This window comes from Dipodomys ordii, unplaced genomic scaffold (genome assembly GCF_000151885.1).
Source record: "Dipodomys ordii isolate 6190 unplaced genomic scaffold, Dord_2.0 Scaffold1000000893, whole genome shotgun sequence".
Classification (NCBI taxonomy): domain Eukaryota; kingdom Metazoa; phylum Chordata; class Mammalia; order Rodentia; family Heteromyidae; genus Dipodomys; species Dipodomys ordii.
Window position 1 is genome coordinate 449,004 of NW_012284510.1, and position 14,427 is coordinate 463,430.

A 14,427-nucleotide genomic window follows, 5' to 3' on the forward strand; every position below is an offset into this window, starting at 1 on the left:
GGCTATTCCTGATCAAAAACAGACACACACACACACACACACACTGCAGTCTAATCACACACACACACTGCAGTCTAATCATCTATCTATTTCTCTATCTCAGGTCCTCAAATTTGCCCGCCAACTTCTCTTGCATCAGACTGGCGTGCTAACAGTTACCCACTCACGAAGTGAGCTGCTAGCCCCTGAGTTCAAGTCACAGAACTGGGGAAAGCCAATTGCCCCACTTGGTTTCTTTATCAGTGAAATTTATATATAGGCAAATCTATGTCTTATGTAATAGGATGCAAAAAATATTATATGTGTAATCATATTCACTAAAATATATAAGAAACAAATAAAACACAAAATAAAATGAATATACTAACTGCAATATGCAGTTAGTATACAGTAAAAATGTGTAGGTCAATAAAAATCATGTACTTAAAATATATAAATATATTATTTTTTGAGTGCCAAGACTTGAATTCAAGCCCTAGAAACAGGCCTGACTTTCTTGTCTTCCAGAATGGTGATCATCCCCATCCCCCACAGTGCTGCAGATTTACCCAGACCCTGAGTTCAAATCCCAGGCCTGGCAGAAAAAATGGCATGAATTCTAAGCCAAGGAGCCTCATAATTTTTTAAAATATTTTCATATATGTACGTATGTATGTATGCATGCATGTATATATGTATGTATGCATGTGTGTATGTATGCATGTATGTATGTATGTATGTATTTTTCTTTTGTCAAGCACAGGGCTTGAAATCAGGTCATGGCAATTCTGCCTCAGCTTTCATCACTCTAGCCTGGGGTGCAGCCACTGGACCCATAGCCAAACATAGGTTCCTGAGACTCAAAGGCTGACAAGAAAAAAAAAATAATGAGACACAGAAAAAAAAAAAAGAACTGGCAACTTGCAGATTTTTTACATTTGTCTTCTTTTCAAGGTGACCATCCTGAGGCTGAATGACACGGTTGAAGAATGTTGGTAACTTGGCATTGCTGACGCGCTACCAGGGAAGCGATAGGCCTACATTAGGCCCTGTGTTTGAAGCCAGGTCCTGACCCTTACCAATGGAGGGAGATCCTAAGAGTCTCCTTCCTATTCATAGGAATACCGATGGAAGATTATGAATGGCAAGGTTGAATTAGTTGTTTCTGAATACTACTATATAAATAGAGTGATTTTAGGAGGCCAATGGATTTTAATGAATATTTTTGACACATTCAAAAATACTATTAATTACATGGACACAATAGTTTCAGGACAGTGGTTGATTTAACTAAAAATTAAGGATGAAAACAATAATATTAATTACATGGAGGTATACTAAATACCCAAGAATTTATAGGAATGTAGCCTATGTAACCGAATAATGTATAGACATATCTGGCACTCTATAAAATCAATATTTATTTGTGTACTACCATCTGCATGTCTATCTATTCTAATTTTGTCAACTCCTGGAGCTGGATCTCAAGTTCTGGAAATCCTTGTCAGCTCAATATGCCTCAGGCTGGCATACTGACACTCATGAATTAGGCCTTGTAGGCTGTGACTTTAGACTTTAGATGCAAGCACTCACAAAAATTGAATCATGGAGTAAGAAGTCCATGCTGACACATGTTTTCCTTTTCTGTGAAAGGTGTGAAATTTCATACATAGGCAAATCTATATCCTATGTAATAAATATTTCATGTATAATAAATGTCAATAAAGTCAATAAAATAAATGGTAAGTAAATGAATAAAACAAAAATAAAATGAATATGTACACTATGCGCAATATGGGATCAACATACGGGGTTCGGGAAGGGCCTGGCAGCTGAATTGGCTAGAGGCTGCTGTGCTGACAGTCAGCCATTCATGAATTGAGCCTTCTAGGGCCTGAGTTAGATCCCACCAATGCCAAAAATGTAATCTTGGAGTGGGAAGCCGAGCATGACACATGTTTACTTTTTTTTGAAAGTGCTCGGTGACAGGTAGTATGTATAATTCAGATGCAAATCTATATGTAACATATGCAAATCTATATGTAATAGGATGTCATAAATGTAAAAAATGTCATAGGTGGAAGAATTGTCACTACAATAAATGAAAAACAGATATAATTAGTAGCGAATCATTCTAGGATAAAATTAGACACAAAAACTATAGGATGTGGATTAAGTTTAATATTTTATTAAGTATTACCAGAATAAAAATTGCATGGAAACATGAATACCTAATAATTGGTAGTAACACATGATGCATAATTTAATAATATATAGATATCTGTCTCATTCTATAAAATATGAAATTATGTGTATGGCTGTATGTACATATGTGATAAACAATAACAAAATATTGATTAATTTAGTTAGTGCTTTATTAATTGTTAACTGGGACACATCATTAAATGGAGACATAATTTATTAAGTAATAATTGGTAGTAATATCTATAAATTAATAATATACAGACATCTCTCTGTGTATATAATGCTTATATACATCAATCTCTATCTATTTATACCTCGTTCACTCCTGGGGCTTGGTGGTTGACTGCTCACCTAGTGAGCATGAAGCCCTGGATTCCATTCCTCAGTGCCACATAAACAGAAAACCCAGAAGTTCTGCTGTCTTTCCATCAATTGAGTTCTACCCTTCAGCACAAATGCTTAGCAACAGTGTCAAAACCCTTATTCAAGCCCCAGGACTGCTGCCAAAAAGAGGTATAATGTTCTAACTGCAACTACAAAAGGATAGGACTTCAAATACCACATGACAGAGCAAGCTAGGAGTCTGGTGCTGACAGCTGCCACCTAACCTGACTTAGCAAGATATAAACTGCTGCAACCCAGCTCCACGGGTTACCCCCATCATCCTGGCTTACCCTGGCTTACCCCGATATACTGGCCACTCTGGGGCTTTAATACCTGGCAGGAAGTCTGCTAGACTCTTTGAAATATGGCTCAAAGTGGTAGAGTTCTAGCCATGTGCAAATGTTATTAGAACAATAATATCCCCAAGCTTTAAGCTCAAGCTCCATGACTAATCCCCCCAAAAAAAATCCCACTAAACTGTTAGGTGTGAACTTGTGTGGTTTGTGAAATGTTCCTTAAAGAATGGTGATATTGATTAGAGTGCCCTCAGTCTAATGACAGCTGTGGGACAGAGCTATGTGCTGAGTCCTCCGTAGGGTACTCTGTGCTGAGTCCTGCACATGGTGCTATGTGCTGTGTAATTCACAAGGTGCAGTGTGCTGAGTCCTGCATTGGGTGCTGGGTTCTGAGTCTTTCACAGGATGCTGTGTGCTGAGTCATGCAAAGAGTGCCATGTGCTGTGTCCTTCACCAAGTACATTCTTTAATTGGGCCCTTGTAAGATCTCCCCACTGAGATGATTATGCAGACAAGAATATTGAGGCTCAGATATGTCTCCATGGCAGGGACCAAATTACGTATTACTGAAGACTAGTGAGTTGTCTACTTCAGACAATTGTTCTGTTTTGTTTTTTTCTGTCATGAACCTTAAAATAGGGACCTAAGCTCTGACCCTTACCTCTTGGGTTCATGGTTAGCACTCCACCGCTTGGAGCCATAGACCCCATTCCAGCAGATGCCACAGCCTAGGGGTCTATAGCTGAGGTCTCTCATCCTGCCTTCTCAGGCAGTTGAGATCTGAGGATCTGGGTTCCAAATTATCCAAGACATAAAAGGTCCCATGAGCCTATTATCTCCAATTCACCACTAAGAAACCTGAGGTGGAAGCTAGGTACTTGTCACTCATGCCTGTCATCCTAGCTACTCAGAAGGATGAGATCTGAGGATCATAGTTCAAAGCCAACCTGGGCAGGAAAGTCATTGAGACACTTAGCTCCAAAGCTGAAATGGTGTTTGGCTCAAGTGGTAAGCACAAGACTTGAGCTGAAGAGCTCAAGGGCAGCACCCAAGGACAGCACCCAGGCCCAGACATCAACTCCTACAATAATAAGAAAAGAGAGAAACAAACTAAGGCTTGGAATGTGCCTTAGGAATGTGCCTTAGGGATAAAGTGCCTTGCAAATATGAAACCCTGGGTTTGATTTCTCAGGACCATAACAGTAAAAAAGGTTCAAGTGGGAGAAGGCTAAGAGAAACTAGTTACAGTGCTCAGGTCCTGAGTTCAACCTCCAAGCCCGTGTGGGTACACATGCACACACACACACAGGTACACATGCACACACACACACAGAGAGAGAGAGAGAGAGAGAGAGAGAGAGAGAGAGACTAAAAGTGATGCTGTTACCCAAAATGGTTAAACACCAGGCTTTTGCACTGAGCTCATGGTCAGCACCCTGGCCCTGTGTTCAACCCCAAAACCTAGCCACCCAGGGCACAACTAGGAGAGGTCAAATGTTTCAAAACCTGATGAGATTCACCAGCCCTAGATGATAGGAAGCTTTGTGATATCAGATATATGCTTGGATTTCCCAAGCTTCCAGAAACCTAGGAGAGGTATCATAGGCCCATCATCACTCGTAATGAAACATTTAATTAAGTTCAGTGCCCTAGTTGTCTGCCAGCAGGACTCTTGAGCACTGTATCTGAACACTGGAATATAGTCTCACAAAGGAAGGATAAGTGCACAGGACTTGGCCTGCCACAGGAGGTGGCACAAATGAAGGCTTCCTAGCAAACCAGAGCACTGGGGATAAAGATAGTTTGGGGACAAAGAGACCTTTTTCTCCGGACCGTCAGAGCCTGCCCAAAATCATCCTCACTATGTGACCCAGATGGAGTTGTTTGTTACACAGCGGTACAGGAGCGAGGCCTTTTGTCTGCCTGTCCAGACAATGAGAGAGACTTCTTCCAGCAGGCCTGGGATGCAGAGAAACCCTCAGGCTACACTGGGAACAGTGAGGGGAGCCCTGGATTATGCACTGTCATGAAAGCAGTCTCTGTTACCAAATCATTTTATTGAATACAAATTTCCTAGCTTGGTGCCGTTCATCATAACTACTGTGGAGCTTCACCTATAGGAATGCATCCATACATACCAAAAGACATGGAGATACAGGCTCTTTTTGAGGAGGCAGTTCCTGGGGTTGAACTATGAGCCTAGACATTGTCCCTGAACTCCTTTTGCTCAAGGGTAGTGCATTAACTTTGAATCACAGCCCCACTTCTGGGTTTTTCTGTGATCTCTTAGAAATAATAGTGTCGTGGATTTTGCTATGCTTGCTTGATTCAAACTCAGATTCTCTACACCTCAGCCTCCTTAGGAGCTGGGATTACAGTGAGAAGCCACTGGCACCTTCTTTCTTATCTTCTTCATTTTTTAATCTGGACAATCTGACTTCTTAACCGGGTCATTCCAAAGGTTTGAATTTATGAATTAACTACCCAATGTTCTTTATAGCTGTTTTCTCTGAGAAGAATTTTCTCTCCTCATCTTCTCTCAGTCACAGGTTTGAAGCCAAAAGTTAGAAATGAGTGTCACAGGAGTTGGGAGCAAATGTCCACAGGACACGCCAGTTCTGTCACTTAGCATTGAGCTGCAGTGAATTTGTTGTCTCAAGATGAGAGTACCAAAAGCTGGAGAGATCCTCAAACTGTCTTCATTGCTCCTTTTGTCTATAAAATGATCTAATAATTATGAGTGTTGTGTGTCTCCAACTTTAAGTATCTAGAACACACTAGACGCGTCTTCATGTTTCTCTTTTTCTCTAGTGCCTCTCGAGATTTAGACTAACGGTTTGTGTAGAGGGGCTCCTTGGTGTATTCCTAAAGAAAGCTGCTTGATTCCTGTTCACGAGATTGCCGTTCAAATTCAGCCTAGCAGGAATTCTGTGAGACTCTTATCTCCAATAAACCACCAGAAAACCAGAAGTGGAACAGTGGTCCAGCGAGTAGAGCTCCAGCTTTAAGAGAGAAAGACGAGCAGGATTTACAGGCCTCACAGGAAGAAAGCCTGGGAGGCGCTTATGTCCAATTAATGACCAGATGGCTGGAAGTGGAGCTATGGCAGTGGTAAATCCTCAGCCTTGGGAAAAACAGCTGAGGAATGCATCGGGCACTGAGTTTAAGCACTAGTATGGCCACAAAAATTTTCAGTGCCCTACCTACTTATTCTGTATACTACTTCCCTGAATGCAAACAGACCTTATGCAATGCTTCTCCTTTTATTTACTAATTTATTTTTCAGATATGCTCCTTGCGTATACTGCATCATTCTCTTCATTTCAGGACCATGGCTTTTCTCTTCCAGGGTTCCACGCCTGGGTACTTATATGATACACTGACGCTCTCAGCAGCCTTTATTTAGATTTTATTATGAGGCCAATGCAGGAACAGTAAGAAACCAGGCAGGAGAAGAGAAGATCAGGTTTTGTAAAAGTAACCAGTATTCAGAAAATTAAACCTAGGGATGTAAAATGGCAGCATACTTATGTAAAAAACTACCATTAAGAAAAAGATGAGGGAGCTGGGAATGTGGATTATTGAGAGAGTGCTTCTCTAGCATGCAAGAAGCCATGGGTACGATTTCTCGGTAGTACATACACAGAATAAGCCAGAATTGGGACTGTGGCTCAAGTAGTAGAGTGCTACAGACAGTGCCCAGAAACCAAGAACTGGCAAAGATATACCTAGGTGTTGGGACTTCATCTGTCCCACGAAAGATGGACAGGGTACTAGGAAAGGTCAGTGCAGCGCTCACCTGTTCCCTAGCCTCCCTCATCCTGGGAGACAATCAGACACAGCGGGGAGCCAAATCAAGCAGGAAGAAAAACTCGTTTATTAACAGAGAGCAGCCCTTTTTAAAGCCAAAAAGGGCGGTTGGTGCCAGGTGTGACTGCTGCTCACCACAGTGACTCAGGGCCCAGTGGCAGAGTGCCTGCCCTGTGCCCTGACAACTCCCACCTGGGAGAGCATCTGTCCTGCCTCCAGGCCAATTCAGGCCTGCCATTGTACACAACAACCCTTGTTTCCTCCTCTAACAAGCAGCTCAATAACCAACCAGCATGTGAACCCAGTCTGAGAGGCACAGGCACAATGGAGGGGAAGCTGCGAAAGCAAGCGTTTGGAAAGGAGCAGAGATCACAGCAGGCAAAGCAGCCATGAGGATGTGTCTGCAAGGAGTCCTTAGCTGGGTTCAGGAAAGAGAGGCCGGCGCATGTGGGTGGGGCACTGCCATAACCAATTTGAACATCTAATAAAGCTGCCTGTGGTGGATAGATGGCTTCTGATTTGACATCGGCAACAGAATAAGGGGCTGCAAATTCAATGAATAGACTCTGGCCAGAGAAACAAGGTCAAACGCCTAAGTTTCTGCACTTCCAGTGATTCCTGGTATCTCAAGCTGAGTGGACATCTTGCTGGGGCCAGTAGGTGCCACTCCACCTTCTGTGGAGTCTGTGTGAGAGATCATGTTAGACAAAGAGCTTCAAGGAAGCATGCCTGCGGGAAGGGGGTGTTGGTTTCTTTGTTGCTTTGTATGTCCCTCCACCCCCACACACACTATAACCTCTGCTTTCACTATATTTGATGTCAGTATAATTAGTGGAGGGGAACGGAAAAAAGCAAATCATTTAAATAGGGATACGAGTAGACCAATTGCAACAATGAGATGTACAAGTCCTTATGTCGAAAAACAAACTTTACCACTTTGGGGAGGGAGGAGAATTCGGTGGGGGAGGTGGGGTGAGATGGGAAGGGCTATGAAGGGGAAACAAAGGAGAAGGCTACAATGCTTGATAAAAAATGTACTCATTATCTTGCCTATGTAAATTTAAACCCTCTGCATAGTATTTTCACAATAATAAAAAAATTAACAATGCACATAAAAAAGAAAAAAGAAGGGAAGGCTATGTTGCTTCATGGTTCAGAGTTTTAGTTGATCTTGGTTGAGAGACAATAGCCAAGACTAACACATGATGGTGATTTCGGGGCAGAGAGAGAACTCCTGAACAAGTGTGTTTCTCATTTTCCCTCCTTTGATTCTAAGTTCTAAGACTTCAGGATAATGCACGATCAGCATGTGTTTTTCCACTTTAGCTAAATTTCTCTGGGAACTCAGTCTCCCATACACCTAGTTGTGTATATTATTACTCTCCTGCATATTTTTCAATCCAACCAAAGTGACAATATGACTTAACCATTTCATTTGAACGCAGCACCCAAACACATCTCCTTATACAAAAACGTTCCACTTTTGTCTCCAAAAGACCTACATTCATGTTCAGACACTAGCATAAATGGAGAGCTAACAGAATGCATTGCCCCTCTCCAAAACTCTTTGTAGCTTTGACTTCCAGCACCATTCAAAATTCCAGCTTCAAAATGTCCACAGAGACTCAAAGAAAATTCTTAGCTGTGAGTTGCCATGAAAATAAAACAAAATAGGGCTGGAAAGGTGGCTCAGTGGTAGAGTACTTGACTTGCATGCTTGAGGCCCTGAGTTCAATTCCTCAGCACCACATAAGCAGAAAAAGCTAAAAGTGGGCATTGTGGCTCAAGTGGTAGAGTGATAGCTTGAGCTGAAATGCTGAGGGACCGTGCACAGGCTGAGTTCAGGCCCCATGACCAACAAAAAAAAGTAAATATATTTTTTTAAAAAAGCAAAACCAATTATATGCCAAGTATAAAGGCACATGCCTTTAATTAAAGCTACTCAGAGTGAAGACAAGAGGATCACAATTTTAGGGAAGCCTGAGTAAATGCACTAGACCCTATGTGAAAAACAAATTTAGGATGGTCCAGGTTTAAGTGGTAGGGTGTTTACTAGGACGTATGAAGCTTTGGTCCAATAAAGAAGAGGAAGAGAGGAAGAGAAGAAGAAGAGGAAACAAAGGGGTGGAGTAAGAGGAAGGAAGAAGAAGAGGAGGAAAAAGGAAGTATAGAAAGAGCAACAATGAGGAGAAAGAAGAGAAGGAAGAAGAGGAAGAGGTTGACAGAGAGGATGAGGAGCACCATATCTTCAATATATAATAACATGGTGTAAACATTCCTATTCCAAAACAAAAGAATTGGAGAAAAAAATGGATCAGTAACTCAATTAATGGACAAAGAATTTGACTTGAAATTTCTTAATCAAACAATGTGTAAACAGACAAAAGCATTAGCACCTGTAAAATCACTTATAAAATAGTTCATACTCACCAGAATGGGTAAAAGATGTGCATAAGATGTGCATTAGAAGGTTTGACAAGGATGTAAAGAAATTGAAGCTCTCATACATTGTAAAATAGCACATTCATAAGTTCCTCACAAAGTTAGTTATAGAAATACCAAACAGCCTAGAAACTTTGTACAGCCTAGAAACTTTGTCTATAATTTTTATACACTTAAGTTCAAAACAGCAATATTATCCATGACAGCCAAAGAATTGAAAAAAATTCACTCTGACCAATAGGAAAACAGATCACAAAACATTTTATACTCATGAAATAGCCCATTATCAAGTAAAAAAGAGAAATGGAGAATTGATATTAGTGGAAACACTGACAACAGGCTAGATGGAAAGAGCCAGACACGAAATAAAAAATAAAATGATTTGATTTTAATGAAATTTTTGAATTATCAAAATCAGGCATAACAGTTTCTTTGGGGTTGGAAGTCTAAGGAGAATTCAGAATAGCTGCAGACAGGTATGACATTCCTTTGTGAATGATGAATATTTGAGAATATTCCAAGGTGATGATGATTGAATATACTTTCAGAATACAAAGAATCCCTAAATTTTATAGAATTAATTTAACAAATATAACATTTTTCAATTACACATAAAATGATTTTTAAAAGGGATACTAGATAATCTTTAACCAGCAAAAGTGTTCTACCATGAAAGTAGACATAGAATATAGCAAAGTGGTAGAAAGCAGGAGCAAGAAAAAAAATCAATGCATATGCTACAAAATTAAGAAAAATCAGAGAGTAAGTGGTTGGGAGAGATGAATGGAAATGTTAAAAAGGGATTAAAGTGATCAAGATGCATTGTATTCACAAACTACTTTATTGAATGGAAAATATTTTAAAAACTAGAATAAAATATTTTAAAAAGAATAAATGATGAATAGATAAATAAAATACAATAAAAATAAACTATAGATCTATAACAGTATAGGCCAGAAATTTAAAACACAAACAAGAATAAAGTAGTTTTGTTGGTGCTTCTAGATATATAAGGTAGAAAATTTTGACTACATCTAATTTATTGAGTTCTTTTGTCAATGGCATTAATTATGCCAGTAGTAAAAATAATCATGAAGTTCTGAAATGAGCAACACAGTATCTAGGATATTACTAATTACTAATGCAAGATAGATGCAAAGAAAGATAATGCAAAGAAAGATGGAATAGTATATGTTTGTATGATTAGATAAAATGTCAGAATGATGTCTGTATGTAACATAGATATCACAGAAATAAACAAAAGAAATTTAAATGTATAAGCTAGGGTATTACAACATGATTACAGCAAGTAATTTATCTTTATTTTCTGGAAATGAGAGAAAAATAAAAGCAATAGTGCACAGTACAGAAGTCAAAAACTACCAAAAGTGGTCAAAGTCACAAATACTACTTTTAATACTATAATAGGAAGGTGAAGTCACCCTAAAAATCACGTGTGGGAAGATAAACCACTACTGCACTGAATTGTCTATACTCACATTTATACAGTGAAACATGACCACACATTCTTTTAATAAACTCAGCACCACCTTATGTTTATTAACACCTGCCTATGGTTTTCTAAATTGAAAAACTGGACCAACATCATTGCATTGTTATAGATTAATTTAGTGTTAAATAAATTGGTTTGCAGAGTTTAAGCAAATGGTATGAATTCAACAATACAGTACCAGAATTGTATACAACATACCAATTTTAGCTTATTTTTGGAATATGATCTTGTGTTTATACTTAGACTTTCCTGGATTAAGATCTTCCTATCAAAGCTTTGTACATAGCTGAGATGACAGACAGATGCCAACTTGACTAGCAATTGGATGAGATGTGATCATGCATGCAAGGGAATGCTCTAACACTAAGCCACCTTCCCAGCACCAAAAGTAAGCATTTTTTAACTCCATATGATAATTTCACAGGGGATGAAAGAACTGCAATTAAGTATCCAAAAAAGAGCCATCACACCTTCACAGCATCCTGTTATATAGTTACAATTGGTAGCGCTTGTTAACTTCTCAGTATGCCTAATATATAAATTAAGCTTTGCCATAGTTATTATTGTGAATCTCTTAGCCTATCATAGTATTCTGTTCATTTGTAGACCCCCAAAAGATGACATACTTCTTCTATTTAAAGACATGCCTTCAGCTTTAGTGTTCAACCATGCATTTTCAGTCTTCTCAATTAATAACAGCTCTTTTTCTGAATATACGTTTTCTCCCCCTTGTTTAGGAATTGGTACTGAAAGTTAAAGAATCCAATCTAATAGAAAGTGTAAACACCCCTATGCTCTAGGAGAGAGGTGTTTGTTTTTTTTCCTCCCGGGATGGATAACAGGACCTATTAATAAAAAGGCTGCTCTAGAACTTTGTGTCACTGAAACTAGTACTGCTTTATTGTTCTAGCTGTTCCTGGGGCTTGAACTTAGGGCATGAGCCCTGTTCTTGTGGGATTTTTCTTCTTCTACCACATGACCACAACTCCACTTTGGTGGTTAATTGGAGATAAGAGTCGCTTGGATTTTTCTGTTCGTCCTGGCTATGCATTATCCTCAGAACTCAGCTTGCTGAGTAGCAAGGATTACTGGTAAAACAATAGTGCCCACTGCTTTAAGTGTTGATTTTTATTGTTATTCTGAGCTCCAACTCCTTTCAGGGTGAAAGGCAGTCACTGGGGACTCAGTTTTGCATGGATTTATTTGTATAGCAATTTTTAAATATTTATTTGCTCTCTTGTTACATTGTCGCTACTTTATCTTATCTTCATTTAGTATTGGTGTCTACATTTTACATTTTATTATTACCAACATATTTCATGAAAAAATGGGATTACTGCACCGAGAAATTCAAATTAGTACAGTATTAGTGGTTTGCCTCATTTGAGGAAGGTTCTCTGCCATAGAGTTCCCAACACATAGAGATTCTCTTCACTTAGAACACCAGGCTACCACTGAAAAAATGGGGCCTGACAGGAAATTGGATAGCACCAGTGGGGTATCTCCAGATAAGGGAACTCTTAGCCACATTCCAAAAACTCACACTGCCATCGTCAAGATCAAGAAACACACCAACCCGTCCCAGAGGCTTCTCTACATAGTGAGGCAGCAGTGGGGAGGTGGTAAAAATGGTGGAAAGCGTGTTCTCTTTCACAAACAAAAGGAGGAAAAGATCCTCAGATTCAGTGAGGTTGCTCTCTATGGAGGAATGCCTAGTAACTCCCAGGGCCCAGGTGGAAGAGTCATCCACACTAACCTCCCAGTAATGTTTCCCAGAGCTGAAGACTTGGCGTCCAAAAGCAGTAAAGTGGAAGGACTCTTCAGAATTCAAAACTGCATAGGGATTGTCGTGTCCAACACAGCTCCCAAGATCTTGATTCTGCATAGCTTCATTGAAAGCAATCTCCACCTGGTACTGGCTGAGCCTCTCTATCAGTCCAGGAATGGGAGGGACACTGAGCTCTGGCCTCAGAGGAAGAGGCAGGAAGAACAAGACTGACTCACAGCTTTCTAGGGTCAACTCTACATCCTGAAGCAAGTCCACATCTGGCTTCTGGTATGTTTCGATTAGCTTCTGATACATATTCCTGAGCTGATGCTTCTTCTGAAGCATTTGGGTTTCCCTTTTTCTGAGTTGCAGTAACATGGCTCTTCCTTCATTGATCAGTAGCTGGGAATGGTTTCTTTCCTCCTCCTGTACACCCAGCTCTAAAAACAGAACTCTAAAAACATCCTTAGTCATGCCTCGGAATAGCTTCACATACCAAATCCATCGGTTGATGAGTCTCCTCTTCTCCTGTAAATTGTGCTGGTTTTCTTGAGTCTTTTCCCATACAGCATGCATCTGGTTTGAAATCATTTCCCTCTGCTCCTCAGCAGCCCTTTCTATGGGATGGTGTTTGTGAGCCCTGTGCTCCTGAGACTGGGAGCAGCTCCTACAGAGCAGGGCCCTGTCTACCTCACAGAACATCTGCTTTTTCTCCCTGTGTGTCCCACACATGTATTTCTGAGAGCTCAGAAAATGCCTGAGGCTGGCTCTTCTGGCAATGGCCACCAGGCTCCTCAGAACCACGTTGGTTTTGAGGTCTCTCTGCTGGCAGGGTCCCCTGCACACAGGGCACGTGGCTGGAGTCTGGGTCTCTTCCCAGCAGAGGCAGAGACAAGGTCGACAAAAACTGTGCCCGCACTCTAGGGTGACTGGCTCTATGAAAGTATTTATACAGATAGCACATCTCAGTTCTTTCTGGAAGGCCTGGGCAGTGTCAGGGTCCATCATTCCTAGAATCTAATGAGGTGCTGATGGCTCACCCGTAGAAGCCTAGCTACTCAAGAGATTGAGAGCTAAGGATCAAGCTTTGAAACCGCCTTGGCCATAAAAGTCCCCCTGACACAGATTCTTATCTCCAATTAACCACTCCAAAATCACAAGTGGGCTGTGGCCCCAGTGGTAAAGCACTTGCTTTGACCACAAAGTGGCCCAGGGACAATGCCCAGTCTTGAGCACAAAGTGACCCAGCAACACTGCCCTACCACTGGGTTCAATCCCCGCAACTGACAAAATAATACCACCACCACCAGCACCAAACCAAGAAGAGAAGAATTAAAAGAGGAATAGATTCTCTCACTCTAATCCTCACCTGGAGTATCCAAGCTCCAAATGGCCTCCGTCCTGCTGAGGTAGGATCTTCAGCAATGCCTGAGTCTCAGACTTCCACTCTATATTGAAAGAGGGTGGGTGCAGGAAAGGAAGTCTCTGATTGGTTGCTTAGGGAAGCTGATTTACATATCAATAGGAGCTGGAATTTACATCATGGCAACCACACCTTTCACTTCCTCTTTCAAGGACCTACATCTTACAATTTGGTTAGGTTATTTGAGTAAGGTGCAACGTAGGTTTGTCCAGGATTGGAAAAGTTTATTGTGTTTGTTTTATTTTGTTTTGTTTTATTTTTTACTTCTGTGTATGTTTTATAATGGAAGTATGCATTTATTACTTTTCCACAGGACTGTAGGCCATATTACTGACATTATCCACTGTATCTTGTGGGTCTTCAAAAGTAGCTGAGTTCGTATTTCTTAACAGGTGATCATCCTATACTTTTTTTATTTGTAATTTGTCAGGCCTGATGTTGGGCTGGTACTTTACCACTTAGGCCTTGTCCTCTCTGTGTTTGCATTTGTTTTTGGAATAGAAACCTGTGTTTATTCTTAGGATCTCCTTGACTGAGTTGTTCCAATTCACACTTTGCATAAAGCTGAGATGACAAGAATTATCTCTTGCTTGAGTTGTGATCAGGA

At 40.4% G+C, this 14,427-nt stretch overlaps 1 pseudogene; it reads right to left on the reverse strand.

The window, feature by feature from the left end:
• Positions 1–12,064: 12,064 nt before the first annotated feature.
• On the reverse strand, positions 12,065–13,402 carry LOC106002778 (annotated as a pseudogene).
• Positions 13,403–14,427: the final 1,025 nt, after the last annotated feature.